General features: G+C 38.8%; 1 pseudogene; it reads right to left on the reverse strand.

Annotated features, from left to right (window-relative positions):
- Positions 1–375: 375 nt before the first annotated feature.
- On the reverse strand, positions 376–1,603 carry LOC102875777 (annotated as a pseudogene).
- Positions 1,604–16,707: the final 15,104 nt, after the last annotated feature.

Consider the following 16,707-nt stretch of genomic DNA (forward strand, 5'->3'; position numbering starts at 1 on the left):
TGAAGCTCCCCAATTAAAACAAGCTTGGAAGCAGGAGTGGCATCCACTTCCACAATAGCTTGCCTCTGGAAACCCTATGAACCTAGAGAAAAAACAAAAGTTATGCAAGACGTGTCCAGGACTTTCGTTCACAGGGTCGCTATTGAGTCACCTGTAACTCGACGGCACCTAACAACAACAACAACAGTTCAAGGTGTAGCCCTGAGTCTTTTGAACCACCATGACGTTCACTGCCAGTACCTGCAGCAGAACGTTGTGCACAACAAAAGCCTGTGGTCACGCATGTGGACTCACATGGCGCTGCTCCAACTCCTGCTAGAGCTGCTTAATGTTGGGAATTGATTAATGATGGGAGTTATCCACTCACTCCCATCATTATTTTCTCTTTTCAAATCCATTCTCTGCTTCCTCCTCCTCTTTCTCTTCCCTTTCTCCCTCTCCCCCCGCCCCCCTTTATGCCTTACTTGTAAAACTTTCACCTCAACAAGTCCTGGAGGTCAGGAGCCATACTGGGCAAAGGGTTTCTTCAAAACAGGAAGGAACTGAACTCTGTGTTCTCAGGCTCACTCAGTGGGCATCCATGATCTTCTGCTTCTTTCAGGGGTTTAGGCTTTGAGGAAAGGTGGAAACTAGAAATGAATAGGAATTTCTGGATGCAGAATAGGTGAACTTACTTTTTTAATCTTTTCTGGTTCTTATTTTAAATGATACAACCCAACAAATTCTGTCTCCAGCTGGTAGGTGAGTGCAGGCACTTAGATATCTGTGGAAGAGAGGCTTGGATATTTCTTCTTCTTGTTAGGTGGCATTGAATAGAGTACAATTCACAGTGACCCTATATGAACAACAAATCTGAATCCTGCCCTATCCTGTGCAATCTTCATTATCTCTGATACACATGAGTCCATCGCTGCAGTCACCCTGTCAGTCCATCTCCTTGAGGGTCTTTCTCTCTTTTGCCTCCACCTTTACAAGCATGGTGTCCCTTTCTAAGGAATAGTCTCAACTAGTAATATGTCCAAAGTATGAGAGACAAAGCTTTGTCCTCCTTGCCTCCAAGGAATACTCTGGCTGTTCCTTATTTGAGACATACCTGTTCATTCTTTTGGCTATCTATGGGATATTCAGTACTTTTCTCCATGCCACAACTTAAAAGGCATCAATACTCTGTCTTCCTTGTCCATTACTCAGCTCTCAGATGCACAGCAAATGACCGAAAAGCCAGAATTAGATGCACCTTAGTCTTCAAACTGACATCATTGCTCTTCAGTATTTTAGAGGGGTCCCTAACAGTGAATTTACACAAAGCAATACATCTTCTTCTCTCCTGACTGCTGGTACCAAAGGTGTTAATTGTGGATTCAAGTAAGATGAATAGTTGCTAGTTTTCTTTTAAAGCTCCATCACCAACTTTGCATTCTCTGGGAAATGTCCCATGAAATGCAGCTTGTAACACAAGATATCAAGTTGCCTGTGAATGGCCTTGTCCTGAATCTCTCTTACTACCTCCTCGGATGGTATGGTTGTTCTTCCCAATATCCTGCAGAGCCATGTCCCTCAGTAAAGTTCCAGTGTCCACCACAACATTCTCCACTGGTGCCATCTTGGCTGAGCGAGCCAACAGAATCAATCTTGGAGGTTTAAGAGAGATAAGAAGGGAGTTTACTGTTGTGTGAGGTTGAGTCGGAATTGACCATAGCTGACCCTCCAGCAGGTTTTCAGAGACAGTAAATCACATGGGAGGAGACTGCCCATCTTTCTCTCATGGAGCAGCTGATGGATTAGAACCTCATACCTTTGGTATTGCAGCACAGTTTTTTACCACTAGGCCACCAGAGCTCCCTAAGAAGGAAGGTAAAGAGCAGTAAAAATGAACAGATAAGTCAAATGAAGAGAAAGGCAATGCAGGGTTCATTACATATGGTTAAGTTATTAATTGCATTGTTGTTGTGTACTGTGAGTCGTAACCGACCCATAACTGACCCTCCAGCAGGTTTTCAGGGACAGGAAATCACATGAGGGGAGAATGCTCATCCTGCTCCCTCAGAGCACCTGGGGGACTCAAATCACGTGTCTTTTGAAAGCACTATTGCAGTACAGCTTCTTTAACTCAAATAAAAAAATCAAGCAATGAATTAATGTCTTTCAAATACCAGTGAGAAATTATTACTCACAGCAATGGCTGTGCTTACCTGAAGATGAACATTCATGGCACATGGTGTTTCTGTATTATCACTGGATGTTTAATTATATCACCTTTTAATTCACCCAGTGTGGAACATTATTTAATGAGCACAAATCCTCCTACCCCAGGATCCCTTGTGCCTTTGCTGCTTGTCCCATCCTTTGGTGGAGTCCAGACTCTCAGTCAGGACTGGCCTAGTCTATGAGCAATAAAAATGATGGAAGTGCAGTTGTTTGAGCTCCTGAGCACAATGTCTCATCTGACTTTGTTAACACCACCTTTACCCTTTGGAGCAATGTTCATGTAATGAAGCTGGTCTCTCTTACAGGACAATGAGAGGCCACAAAGGGTAAAATGAAGGCGTCCCTGCCAGGACCAAGCACCATTTATGTAAATGAGGTCACCCTGTATCTTCTAGACCAGACTATTAACCGTGTAGCTGGATCAGTGAGCACAGGCAAAACCAGTAGTGAAATGGCCAGCCGGTCCACAGAATGGTGAGAAAGGATTGTTATTTAAGACACTAGGCTTGGGGTAATTTGTTAGGCAGTAATAGATAACAGATACACCCTGTCACAATCTCTTAACCTGTAATTATGATATAGAACCTTATTTGCCTTCCAGAATGCTTTGCAATTCCTGTGCAAAACTCCCATTGTTCCTCATCCGGATAGACAAACCCCAAGTTGCACAAGCTGTTCCCTTTCTTCCCCTCCCTATTTTTTATTGTTGTTAAAAAAAATACACAGCAAAACATTTACCAATTCAACAACTTCTCCATGTAAAACTTAGTGATATTGATTGCATTCTTCAAGTCTGTCGCAATTCTCACCCTCCTTTACCAAATTGTTCCTCCCCATTAACAAAAATTAATACTGTCCACTAAGTTCCCTACCTAATCTTTCAAACGCTGTTCTTAATTTGATACTATATAAACAGTTCTTTAAAAGAGCACAATGCTCAAGGCACACATTCTTTACTAATTAAGCTAAACTAAAGAGAGTAATGACTTCAACAAGCTAGATTGACACAGAGACTGGAACAATGGGTGTAAGCACAACAAAGACTGTGGGATGGCATAGGATCAGGCAGGTTTTTATTGTACACAGGATTGGTCTGATTTAACTGACTGGATGGATGGCACCAAAAATCCCCACCAACAAAGATTATAGCTTCAAAAACCCAGAGGACGGCTACTTTAAGATGTACCCAGCAACAACAGGCTTTCATTTAAAGAAGTCTCCAGTAAATATTTTTAGTTTAATGTTTAAGGTTTAAAATGTGTCTCAGGACATTCGTTTGGGAGGTTCACCAAATTTCTGTAGCCCCACGAAGGCTAAATTCCATGCGAATTTGAAGTGATGTTTATACTTTTTGATCAGGATTTTTCTAGAGATTCTTTAATTGCAATAAGGATGGTCAGGCACTATCTGGTTCTTCTCACCTCATGGCAAAAGCAGATCATGTTCACATTCCTTTTCCCCGTCTATTCTTGACTCTCCTCTCTCTATTGCACCAGGTCAATAGAAACCCACTGTTGCACCTTGGCTGACCATTAGCAAATTTTTTAGACCTTGGCACTACGCAGTCAATTAGGAGGCAGAAAGGAATTAGGGAAGACCCATTGGGGACTTGAAAACGGGATAATAGTGGGCATAGATCAATGGTGATGTGATTAATTTTATTAAATGAAGTATGAGAATGATCATATGAAATACACTGTGAATGAAGAATTGTGTGAAACACAGTGTATATGAATGAAACACAATATATAAGAATTTTGTATGTAAACTAATAAAAAAAATTTTAAAATGTATACAAAACCCTACCCTCTCCAAAAAAACTAAGAGGTAGAATCAAAGTGCTGAGAATAATAATAGGTTGATTAACTAAGAATCTAAACCTTGATACCAAGAAACCAAATCCATTGAAGTGTGTCGTGGTAAATAAGCGACTTCAACAGCTATTCTTTTTTTTTTTTTTAAATAATTTTAATGAGCATTTACAGAGATTTTGGATTTCCTTTCATTCGTTGCTGCACTTCTCTCAGCTATTTTTTTGTTGCTGCAAAAATATGTATTAAGCAAAATTTGTCAATTCTACCTTTTACAGGTGTATAACTTAATGACATTGATTATATTTATCATTAATAAACTTGAAAACTGAGCAATAACTCCCCTTTTCTCTTCTTGCTTTTGTGGTAACCACTAATAAATTTTGGGCTTTATATAGTTATCTGTTTTTATCTTTTTTGTATGAGCAACAGAGAATATTATTATTATTATTATTATTAATTTTGCTATTAAATGCTAAAACTACAGGTCAAAAGGTTAAATGTACTTTCATAAATGTAGTTATTAGTAAGATGATTTTAAGGAGGAAAAGTCTGCAATATAAATGATCAAAATAAAATGTAAAGGAGAGATTGTATAAAACACAATGTACATGCATGAAACACAATGTACATGAATAATAAAAATACTAGTAAATTAGATTAAATAGGAACCCTGTCGTTGTTGTTAGTCAACTGTTTGGTTGAGAATGACTTACTGTGTCCTGATGAACAATACAGTTCACTCTGCCCTAACCTATGCCATCCTCATCATCTACAGCATACCTAGATTCATTTCTGCAATCCCTGTGTCAATGCATCTTACCAATGGCCTTCCCCTCATTTGCTGACTCTCCACCTTTCCAGGCATGATGTCCTTTTTCAAGAAATAGCTTCTTTTAGCAACATGGCCAAAATATGTGAGACTAAGTTTAGCAATCCTTTCCTCCAAGGACAATTCTGGCCTCACTTTCTCTAAGACATGTTTGTTTTCTTGGCAAACCATGGAATATTCAATCTTTTCCAACATCACAGCTCAAAGGCATGACTTCTTCTGTCATTCTTCTTCATTGTCCAGCTTTCCGATGCATACTAAGTAATCAAAAAGGCCATGGCGTGAATCGGGCACATCTTTATCTTCAAATTGACATTATTGTTACTCAGTACTTTGGGCATATCTATAACAGTACACTTTCCCAAGGCAATACCCCTTTTGATTTCTTGACCGCTAGTACCAAGGGTGTTCATTATGGGCTCACATAAGATCTTTTCTCCATCTATAATGATACTGCTTTTTGTTCCAATGAGGAGGATTTTTCTCTTTCTTTTTTTGTTTTGTTGTTTTTTTTTTGTTTTAAATTTCCCCCTGCCCCACCTTTCTTGTTGTATACCATTGAATTGGATCTGACTGACACAGGAGGAGATTGTCCCTCCTTCTCCAGCACAGCATATGGTGGACTCAAAGCACACTCTTTTGGGATTGCAGTGCAACTTCTCGCCACTAGGCCACCAGGGCTCATTGGATTTTTTCCCCTTCATTTTGAGATAGAATCTACATTGAAACCTATAGACTATGAATTGAACATAGACTCTATGACACCTGACAATAAGAAGCAAAAACTTCATTGTAGAAATAGTATCAAGACTAAAATTAGAAATTAGAGATAGTAGGGAGAAACAGGTTGAATAAATCATCCAGGAAGTAGAATAAAGAAATAGAAACAAGTTCTAACTAGAGAAGTGTGACTCAGGAGACATATAGAGCCGTAGTGCTGCTCAAGCCACGCCAAGAATGTATTAGAGAGCTAAAGCACTCTGCCAACAAAGGAGCACACCGAGCAAGACTACCTTACTTATCTACAACTGCTAGACAAGAGATACCCCAGCACCACAACTGGATGGCTTTAGCAAACAGAAATTAATTTTATTACCATTTAAGGGTCTAGAAGTTCAATTTCAGAGTGCCAGGCCTAGGGGAAGCCTGCCTCTCTCTGCTGACTATGGCAGAAAGTTCTTGTTTCCTTTGGTGTCTGTAGGCTGAAAATTTCCTGGAGATCACCATGTGTTCTGGCCTTCACTGGTGTCACACAGATTTGCTCTGGATAGTCTCTGGTCTATAAAGATGTACTCTGCTCCTGACAATTATTTTTTGGTGTTACTGAGGTCCCACCTCTTGGCTAGCTTTCCTCCCTCTTTTAGCTCTAGTGAAATAAAAGGTATTACAGGACACACCTTAGTAGAATTCCTCTTTTATTCCTTTAGGATTGTGGTGGTATTACTGAGTGTTGCATTCTACCCTTAGTTTGCCTACATGTATTTGGCTTATCATCTATTTATCTATCCCCTATTATAGCATCGTTGTTGTTGATTGCCATCGAGTTGAGCACAACGCATAGCGACCCTATGAACAAAAGGCCCGAACGCTTTCTATAACTATTGTCATTTATCAAAGTTCATAGAGTTTCCAGAGGCATGTTGTTTAGGAAGTGGATACCACTCCTGCTATTTACATATATTTTGGTGGTACACAATTCAATCCATGGCTAAGAGAAAGACATATGATCTGGGTATACGAAACCTAAGCACAGATGGGCAATAATGGTGACTGTTAAGGAAGTCTCAAGACGGCAGCTGCCAGTAGGTCTAATAATACTAATTCTCCTAGTGAGAAGGAGAATGGAAGAGGATGCCTAAAACAAAATAAACCTGTGTGTGTGTGTGTGTGTGTGTGTGTGTGTGTGTGTGTGTGTGTAAGTGCGCATGCACATTTTGACCACCCTGCCACCCTGTGAGTTTTGTAGGCTGTAAATTGTACAGGAGGAGATTGTCCATATTTCTACCAAGGAGCAGCTGGTAGATTCAAACTGTCGGGGAGGTGCCAATTTTGGATTGGCATGACAACTTCCTACAGACCACACTGCCAGAGCCACATAAGATTAACCAATGAGATTGGTCTGTGAGTAGAATATTTCAAAAGTTTCTGAGCTAGGTCAGAAAAAAGAATTCTTAATTTCAAGGAAAACAAAAGTACATAATACTGAATATATTTAACAGAAAATATATAGTGGAGTAAGAAAACAAAATCCTTAGTTTCCAGAATGTTTCTGTTGCTATGTGCTGTTGAGTTGACCATGACTCATGGTGACTCTATGCACAATAGCCCTGAATCTTGTTCTATCCTGAGCCAATCTTATCCAAGTTCCCATGTCAATCCATCTGATATGGGGTCTTCCTCTCCTAAGCTGTCCCTCTGCCTTTCCAAGCATAATATCCTTCTCCAAGGTCTGGTCCCTACTCGCAACATGCCCAAAGTATGTGAGACAGAGTTTCAAAATCCTTGCCTCCAAGGAGCAGCTTGGTTTTACCCTCTCCAGGACAGATCTGTTTGTTCTCTTGGCAGTTCACAGTATGTTCAATACTCTTCTCCAGCACCACAACTCAAAGATTCTTCTTCTGTCATCTTTAGTCATTGTCTAGTTCTCTGATGCACAGCAAAAAATTGAGGAGACTACAGCCAGTGTCAGGTGCACTTTAGTCTCTAGATTGACTTCATTTCTCTTCAGCACTCTGGAGAGGCCCCTGATGGCAGATTTTTCCTAATGGCATTCATCTTTTGATTTCCTGACTGTTGCTGTCAAGAGTGTTGATCGTGGAACAAAGTAAGCTGGAATTGTTAACAACCTCGATCTCTTCATCATCTATCATGATACTGCCAATTTTCCCAGTGTTGAGAATCTTTGTTTTCTTGATTTTGAGCTTCAGTCCATATTGAAGACTACAATCTTTGACCTTCTGCAGTAAATGTTTCAGGTTCTCCTCAGTTTCTCCAAGCAAGGTTGTATCATCTGTATAACACAGATTGTTGATGAGCCTTCTTCCTCCAAATCTGATGTCACATTCCTCCTTAAAAAGCCTAGCCCCCTGATTATCTGTGCCACATATAGATTAAAAGGGCTTGGAGATAGGGCACATTTCTGACACACTCTTTTTAACCGTTTTGAACCATGCAGTGTATCCTTGCTCTGTTCTGAAGACTGCCTCCTGGTCCAAGTATAGGTTTCACATGAACACAATCAAGTGTTCTGGGATTCACATTTTTCTCAATGTTAGCCACAATTTGTTGTAATCCACACAGTCAAATGCCTTTGCGTAGTGAATGAAACACAGACAGACATTCCCTTGGTACTCTTTGCTTCCTGCCAAGATCCATCTGATATTGGAAATAATGTCCCTAGTGCCACAACTTCTACACCCACTTGTATTTCTGATAGTTCTCTGTTGATGTAGTGTGCTAGTAGTTTTTGGATGAATTTCTGGATTCCCAGGGTAGAAAGTCATGTATTATTGTCAGCAGATGAATCAAAGTTAGCATAATTGTATGTTTAGTTCAAATCTATCAAGTTTCAAGGTCAAAATATGGCCATTCTCCTCTGATTCAGATTTACAGTCTCATAAGCCTGACGGAGGGCTACTGTGAGTCATTACCGTCTTCATGCCTGTGTGTGATTGTTGTTTGATTACTATATCACATTCAGAAATGAAGTGTCATGATGTTTACAACTTACTTTTTTAAAAGATTTAGAAAAGAATTTTATCATACACTCACTCAACACTTGCATGTGCATTGAGTGGCATAAAAACAAACACAGCAGCTGCACAGGAGAAAGAGAGCAGTCTCCTCCTGTGAGAGTTTTTGTCTTTGAAAACCCACTGGAGGGTCAGCTATGAGGTGGTTCCACCTTGATGATACCAAACAATGACAGCATATAGTCCAATGTTGAATCTAGGCTGGTTCTACTATAATGCTCTTTCAATTTTCTTTGTTTTTGAGGAAATTGTTAAAAAATATTGAAATTTCTTAAAAAGTGAAGGACAAAAGATAATGAGTTTAAAAAAATTGGATGTAAATATTGGATAAAAAAGAGAAATGGGGACTAGGGGCAGATTTAGGGCTGAGTTATGGAGTGATTGTATGTGTGTGCGTGCTTGTAAGCATATACACATGATAAAAATATTTTGTTAGTTACTATTTTACTCTTGGTACCAGCAGCCAAGAAATCAAGAGATGAATCGCATTGAGAAAATCAGCTGTCAGGGACATCTCCAGAGTACTGAAGAACAACCACGTCAGTCTGGAAACTAAGGTGTGCCTGATCCAGGCCATAGTCTTTGCAATTGCGTGCTATATGTCAGAGAGCTGTGATGCAGGAGAAGAGTGTTGATTATACCAAGGACTGCTAGGAGAACAAACAGGTTCATCCTAGAGAGGGTCAAACTAGACTGCTCAAGGCAAGGATTCTGAAGCTTCATCTGACCTACTTTGGACATGTTACAAGGAGGAACCAGTTCTTATAGAGGGACATCATGCTTGGGAGGGTGGAGGGACAGTGCAGGAGAAGACCCTCTATGAGATGAATTGATTCAGTCAGTGAGGTAATAAAGGTAGGTGTGATTTAGTCACTGAGGTAATGAAGGTAAGTGTGTCAGACAATAAGATTGTCACAGGATAGAGCAGGGTTTAGGACTGTTGTACATATGGTTGCTATGCGTTACAAGCGAAGCGATAGCACATAACAACAACAATTTTACTTTCTAAACTATAAGCGTGCCACATTTAAGTAAAACAAACAAACAGCACAAAACCTTGACATTTTAAAGAAAAAAAAAAGGAAAAAACCAAAAGGACTTACGTGTGGTCAAGTTACCTCCTGCCATTAACTAGTTTTGTGAAGCTGGACAAGGCCTTTAACACTGAAGACCACAGGGTTCTGAATGATTATATGAAGAAAGCTGAACGAGACCCTAGACTTCAAGTCAAAATCTCTAATTCTCAAATCAGAAGCTGGCTTATTTATTTGAACTTTGTCTTTCTTCCTCTTTTAGATTTTGTATATCAAAAGGTCCAAGATGTTTCCAAAATTGCACTGAATAATGAGGATGATATTAGCTGGTTAATCACAAATGTTTGTACTGAGATACAATTTATCCATTACACTAGTTAACAAAAAGGCCTGGTCATCCTAGGTTCCCAGTTTCTAACATGGAAAAATATATGGAGTATGTGGGACAAAAATAGCTCAAATATAGAATCATTTGGGGAATAATTTGGACTTACATAGTTAAACTAAAAATCTCTAAAGTCATATTCACCAGAAATATATCCAAGAACAACGTTTTATTTAGCAACTAACTGAGATGAATAGCAGCTTCAGTAGCTCTAAGCAAAGGCTCTATTCATCAAATTTAAGGACACAGGCAAAGGAAATTGATTCATTTCTGGACCTGATTGAGTTTCCACAGTTAGATGCATTGGAGGGAGACACAGCCTGAATGCTCCAATTCTGCAGTCATTGCCTCCATTTAGTCTGGTCTGAGACACCCTGCCCCTTTGCCCCCAAGTTCAGCTAGGCATTTCATATGGAAGAGACATTTATCTCCCAACCACTTTAAAAATAATCAATAAAATACCTACTTTTACAAAGCGGTAACAAACGCTTCAACTGTTAACTTTCAAAGGAAATATAGCTTTCTCTTAGGGGATGGTTGTATATATGAAACAGGAGATGCATGAAATATTAGAACACCTTGAGGAAAGAAGAGCTCAGCCTGGTGCCTTGCCTCGACTTGATGTTCTACCAGTGCTTGCTGGATCAACTGAGGACCTGTTATATTTTCTGTGAGCCACTACTAGAAGATGTATTTTCACTTCCCTCCCTACCATGATAGAGTCGCCTTTGGAAGGAGATGTTTCCCTCTGTGGTATGTTATCAATGCCACATCCAGATTCCCTTAGAGTCCCTCAGTGTCTTAACTTGCCTCCATAATGAAAGCTCTGTGAAGGCAGGTGTCACCTCTGCCTCATTCATCCCTCACTATTTTAGCTATGCTTGTAAGTGGATGCTTGAAAAAGGACTTGCTGAATGCTTGTTAGACGAGCAGCCACCAAACCTAAAATCTTGGCTTGATTCTGTTGTGGTGGGGTGTTTTGTTTTGTTTTTAAAAATTGGTACCAACCAGGAAGTTTGCTGCCAGGATACTAAGTTCCTAAGATATAATTAACATGGTGGTTTTGTTTGCTTTGTTTTGTTTTTTAAAATAAAATTTTATCCTACTTATGATTTTAAAGAACATTAACAGAGAAGTTAGATTTTCATTCATTCATAGTTGCACATTTTTAACATGGGTTTTTAAGTCTTTTGTTCGAGGATCACAAAAACCTGAATTGAATCACAATTTGTCTTATAACCTATGAGCCTTAGAAAATTTACTTCTGCTCTTAGAGCTTCAGCATCTTAATCTCAAAAGATAAGTGATAATAACCTACTCCACAAGATTTTTATGAGTTAAATGAGGAGACTATATGTATAGTACTCACTCACTCGCTTGTTGCCTTCAAGTTGGAATTAACTCATGGCATACCCTCCAGTAGGTTTTCAGAGGCTGTAAATCTCACAGAGAGAAATTGCCCATCATTCTCCTATAGAGCAAATGGTGGATTCAAACTGTGTGCCTTTGTGCTGGCAGCACAACTTCTTACCCTTTAGGTCACCAGAGCTCCCTGTATATGTTGCAGATTATGTATACATACTTATCACAGAATATTGTATAACAACTCTATGAACTCTAAGGCCTGAAGCCTTTCAATAACTATTGACATTTATCAAAGTTCATAGAGTTTCCGGAGACATGTTGTTTAGGAAGTGAATGCCACTCCTGCTTCCAATATTACAGAATAAATAAATAATATGCATTTTGTTCAGTGCCATTAAATTAGAACCAACTCATACATAGCTGACCCTCCAGTTGGTTTTCAGTGTCAGTAATTCGCATGAGAGGAGACCGCTCATCTTTCTCCTGCATAGCAATAGGCAGAAATAATCTGAGGTCCTTTGGGTTGGCAGCACAACTCCTTATCAGTAAGCCATCAGAGCTCTGTATAGATATATGTTATTGTTAGGTGTCATTGAGTCAAGTATGACTCACAGTGACCCTGTGAACAACAGATCCAAACCCTGTCCTGTCCTGTGCTGTCCTCACAATCTCTGACACATTCAAGCCAATTGCTGCAGTTATTGTGTCAATCCACCTAATTGAGGGTCTTCCTCTTCTTCACTGTCCCTCCACCTTCCCAAGAATAATATCCATCTCCAAGGAATAGCCTCTTCTAGCAATATGCCCAAAACATGTGAAACAAAGCTTCATCATCTTTGCCTCCAAGTAGCACTTTTTCAGCACTCTCCCCAAAATGTATCTGTTCTTTTGGCAGTCCATGAGATACTCTTTTTCAACGCCAGATTTAAAAGAGTTCTTCCAAACAGTTCTTCTTCTGTCATCCTTATTCATTGTCCAGCTCACAGCAGTATAGCAAGGGACTGAAAAGACCATTGCCTGAACTGGCCACACCTTACTAACATCATTGTTCCTCAATAATTTGAAGAGGTCCAGGACTGTGGACTTTCCTGATGAAATGAGTCTCCTAATCTCCTGACTGCTGAGATCAAGTCTATATGGAACTAAATAAAATGAAGTTGTTGACAGCTTTGATCTTATCTTCTTCTATAATGATGCTGCCTATTAGGCAAGTGGTGAGAATTTTTGTTTTCTTGACTTTGAGATGCAATTTGAAGGCTGCAGTGTTTGATCTTCTACATAAGTGCTTCAAGTCCTCTTTCAGCAATCAAGGTTGTGTTATCTGCATATTGAATGTTATTCATGAGTCTTCCTTAAGTCCTCCTGATGTCACATTCTTCTTCATAGAATCTAGTTTCTCTAATAATATTTGCTCAGCATACAAACTCAATAGGTATGGAATAGATTTTGAAATACAGATAGATACATGTATCACAGAATCTTGTAGTCTTTCATAAATACTTTAACGGTGTTAGGTCTTTTCTGTTTAGGCTCAAGTTGCTAGTTTATAGGACACCATGAAGGTAGCAGAGCCCATACTGGTGGTGTAGTCTAGAGGAAGCTGTACTGCTAACTCAAAGGCCTCACCTCTTTGGTAGTTCGAGTCTATCAGCAGTGCCTTAGGAGAAAGAAGGCAGTATCCTCTCATGTGATCTAAAGCCTTGGAAACCTGATGGAAGATCAGCTATAAGTCAATTCCCGCTCAGTGGCAGTGAGTGAGTTGAAGTAGTAATGAGACTGCAAATTCTTTTTAGCAGTTCAGAGAGATTAATAGGACTCTTAGATTTACTCATAATACTATTAACAAAAACCTTAAATTGTTTTGGGAAATGTAAAAACTTTTTATAGCATGTTATTCACCACCAATAATTCACGAGACAGCTGTTCATTGATATTAGTGGAAAGTTGTTCTGGGATCACACCCTTATCCCCTACCTGTAATCTACCGTACATTCTCCTGTATCTTAAATTATGCTAGATTACTTACAAAACTCAGTAGAGCATAAATGTTGTGTGTCAGCCTTTGAGGAACTTCTTTGAGCATTTAATTGATATTGTCCCCTCACATATTTTTTTTGTGGTTGGTTGGTTAAACCTTTGTAATACATGTTGTGTTGCTGTGTACCATTGAGTCAGAACTGACCTATAGCTGACTCACCCAGTAGGATCTCAGTAGGTCATACAAGATGAGATTGCCCATTTTTCTGACGTGAAGCAGTTGGTGGATTTGAACCTCATACTATTGCAGTGCAATTACTTACCACTAAATCATCAGGGCTCCCTTGTAATCCACAGAACTCAATATGGAGCACCAACCTCCTCCACAAACAGATTAGTTCAAGAAAAAGAATTATTCTTTTACATAAATAAAATTTAGTAAATAAAAGTTTTCAAAATATGGAGTTTATAAAGTGTTCTTGCGTACTTGTAGGATCCTTGGTGCAGTGATTAAGCACTTGGCTTTTAACCAAAGCATAATCCATTAGAACTCCGTGGGTTCTTTGCAAAAGAAAGATGTAAGAATCTGCTTTCTTAAAGATTTACAGTCTTATCCGTCTTATGAAGCCATTCTACTTTGTTCTATAGGGTTGCTAAGAATTGGCAACTGAAAGAGGTTGGTTACCTGGATTCATATGAAGCTCTTGATTGTTTATAATCATCTGCTTGTGTAGGGTCTGGGCCAATATAAAAAATTATTACAGGATTACAGAATTCTGGGTACTAAAGTGTTTGATTCTGTATAATTTTAAAACACTCTTATTGCTACATGATGTCAAGTCAGAACTGACTCATGGCAGACCTCCAGCTGGTTTTCAGAGGCTGTAAAGAATGTTAGTGGTTGCTCATATTTTTCCCATGAAGCAGCAAGTGGGTTCCAATTATCTTCCTTTGAGTTGACAGCACGATTCGACGGCACATAACAACAGATCACTAGAGCTCCCTCATACAAAATGAATCCAAAATTAATCTAGTACCACACATAACTCTCCTCTTTCTAACATAAACACAATTTCTAACTATTGTTATTGTTGCTGAGTACTACTGAGTCAGAACCAATCCATAGCCGATTCTCCAGGAGGTTTTCAGAGGCATTTAATACCACGAAAGAAAATTGCCCATCTGTCTCTCACACAAACATCTGGTGTATTTGAACTGCATACCTTTACTTTGGCAGTGCAATTTCTTACCACTAAATCACCAGAGCTCCCTTAGCTATTATAAATTCGCTTAAAACTCATAACAATTGCATTTGCCTAGTTAATATTAGAGGATTTTACTGCTAATTAGTAAACACTTTATAATGGATAATTTTTACAACAGGCTTTTAATATCAGTTGGCCAGAATCTTGCAGTGGTTATCAAATTACTGTATCATTCTAAAGAAAGAAGAAATTTATTTTTGAAAGTCTCTAAAACTCTCAACTCTCTTGTATTTTGATCTTAAAAATATTTCAAGAAATTATCAGTAGCATACTTTTGGGAGGCAGTGAAAAGATATAAAATCAGATAAGAGCAACTATCTGCCAACCGTATGAATATGCTATAAAAATCCTAATTATTTAGTCAGATTCATTTAGTTTATTAGCAAGTTCCTTTGAAACTGCTTATACTCAAGGAAGAAACAAAAGTTGAGAGAGAGAGAGAAGGAAGTAAAAAGGGACACACAGAAAGAAGGTTCTGTTATGATCTTTTACAATATAAAATTAATAAAGAATAGAAAGTTTTGAGTACACTTATCACAGCTTGTATCTAGTAGATGTATTCAAGGAGGTTCTCAATTTACAACTAACTTCACATTTTAATGATAATTGCCTCAATGATAATAATATAACACATTTCATATTCAGTGACTGGGATAATGGGATAGGTGTGTCAGAGACAATGAAACTGGTCCAGGGTAGAGCAGAGTTCAGAGTTGTTTGTACACAGGGTTGCTATGAGTTGGAGTTAACTCGATGGCACTTAACACCACAACAACCTCTGTGATATGCTCATTCACTGTCTTCAGAAGCTCTGGTGGCTTAGTGCATGTGGAGGTGTGCTAGTAATTCAAAAGTGGATCCTCTCTGGCATTTTAAATTCATCAGTAGCTCAAAAGGAGAAAGAGGAACAATCTCCTCTTGTGCAATTTTTAGTCTCCTGAAAACCCACTGGAGGATCAGCTACAAGACAGTTTCACACTAGTGTGTGTATGTATATCTATCTATTATCTATCTATCTATCTATCTATCTATCTATCTATCTATCTATCTATCTATCTATCTATCATCTATCTATCTATCTATCATTTATCTGATATAGATATGTAGAGATGATACAGATGATAGAGATAAAGATAGATAGATAGATAGATAGATATGTATGTATATGTGTAGATACATATCTACGTGATATAAATAACCAACTGTATCTCACTTTATTTTCACAGTAGCTCTCTATAAAGTAGGCAGTCCAAATATTTTCAGTCTTGTTTTGTAAATGAGAAAATGGTTACTTGGCCATAGTAAAATGGCAAATAAGTATTAAAATCATTACTTAATCTCTCATTCTCTACTACAAATTCCATGTTTCTATTTTTGATTTTTTTAAAAAAATGTTCTACTTCCCCCCTACAATCTTTTTAATTTGCTTTTATGAAAAACTTATCTTCTTGTTTCATAAATGTATAATTATGTGAGGCAGGTATAGTGATTGCACTCATGAAGTATTTTTATATTTTAGAACTCTGCGTGTGGGTGGATGAATAGAGAGCTATCCTTCCATATAGATAAATTATAAAATTCTTAGTAGGTTATAACACAAAAGATGAAACGCTCTGCTTGTCAGTCGTGCTGATGCAGTCAGGGATTTCCTCAGATGAGAATTCGCTCCTGAATGGTTGATAGATGGCATCCCTGGAACTGTAGACTTCTACTTGCAGATTTCACAATGGCCTAGTGACAAGAAGCTGTGCTGAAATCCTGCAGGCACGCAGTTTGAGGCTACTAGCTGCTCTGTAAAAGAAGGATGGGCAGTCTCCTCCACTGTGATTAACTGCCTCTGAAGACCCACAAGAGAGGCTTAGCTGTGGGTCACCTGTGACTCAATGGTACACAACAACAAATTTCCAATAGAACTGTAGGTTGCACTTTGTTCCTGGTCAAGACGGGAAAGAAGGGGGGTGGCCAGATTTCCTTTGTCCCTGGTCATGTCAGATTCCTGGGCCAAAGAGTGTTATCATTGGTCAGACAGGTGTCCACATGTTATTGTTGTTAGGTGTCACCGAGTCCAGTATGACCTA

Source organism: Elephantulus edwardii, unplaced genomic scaffold (assembly GCF_000299155.1).
Source record: "Elephantulus edwardii isolate Elephantulus edwardi_28Jun2011 unplaced genomic scaffold, EleEdw1.0 scaffold00046, whole genome shotgun sequence".
NCBI classification, from domain to species: Eukaryota; Metazoa; Chordata; class Mammalia; order Macroscelidea; family Macroscelididae; genus Elephantulus; species Elephantulus edwardii.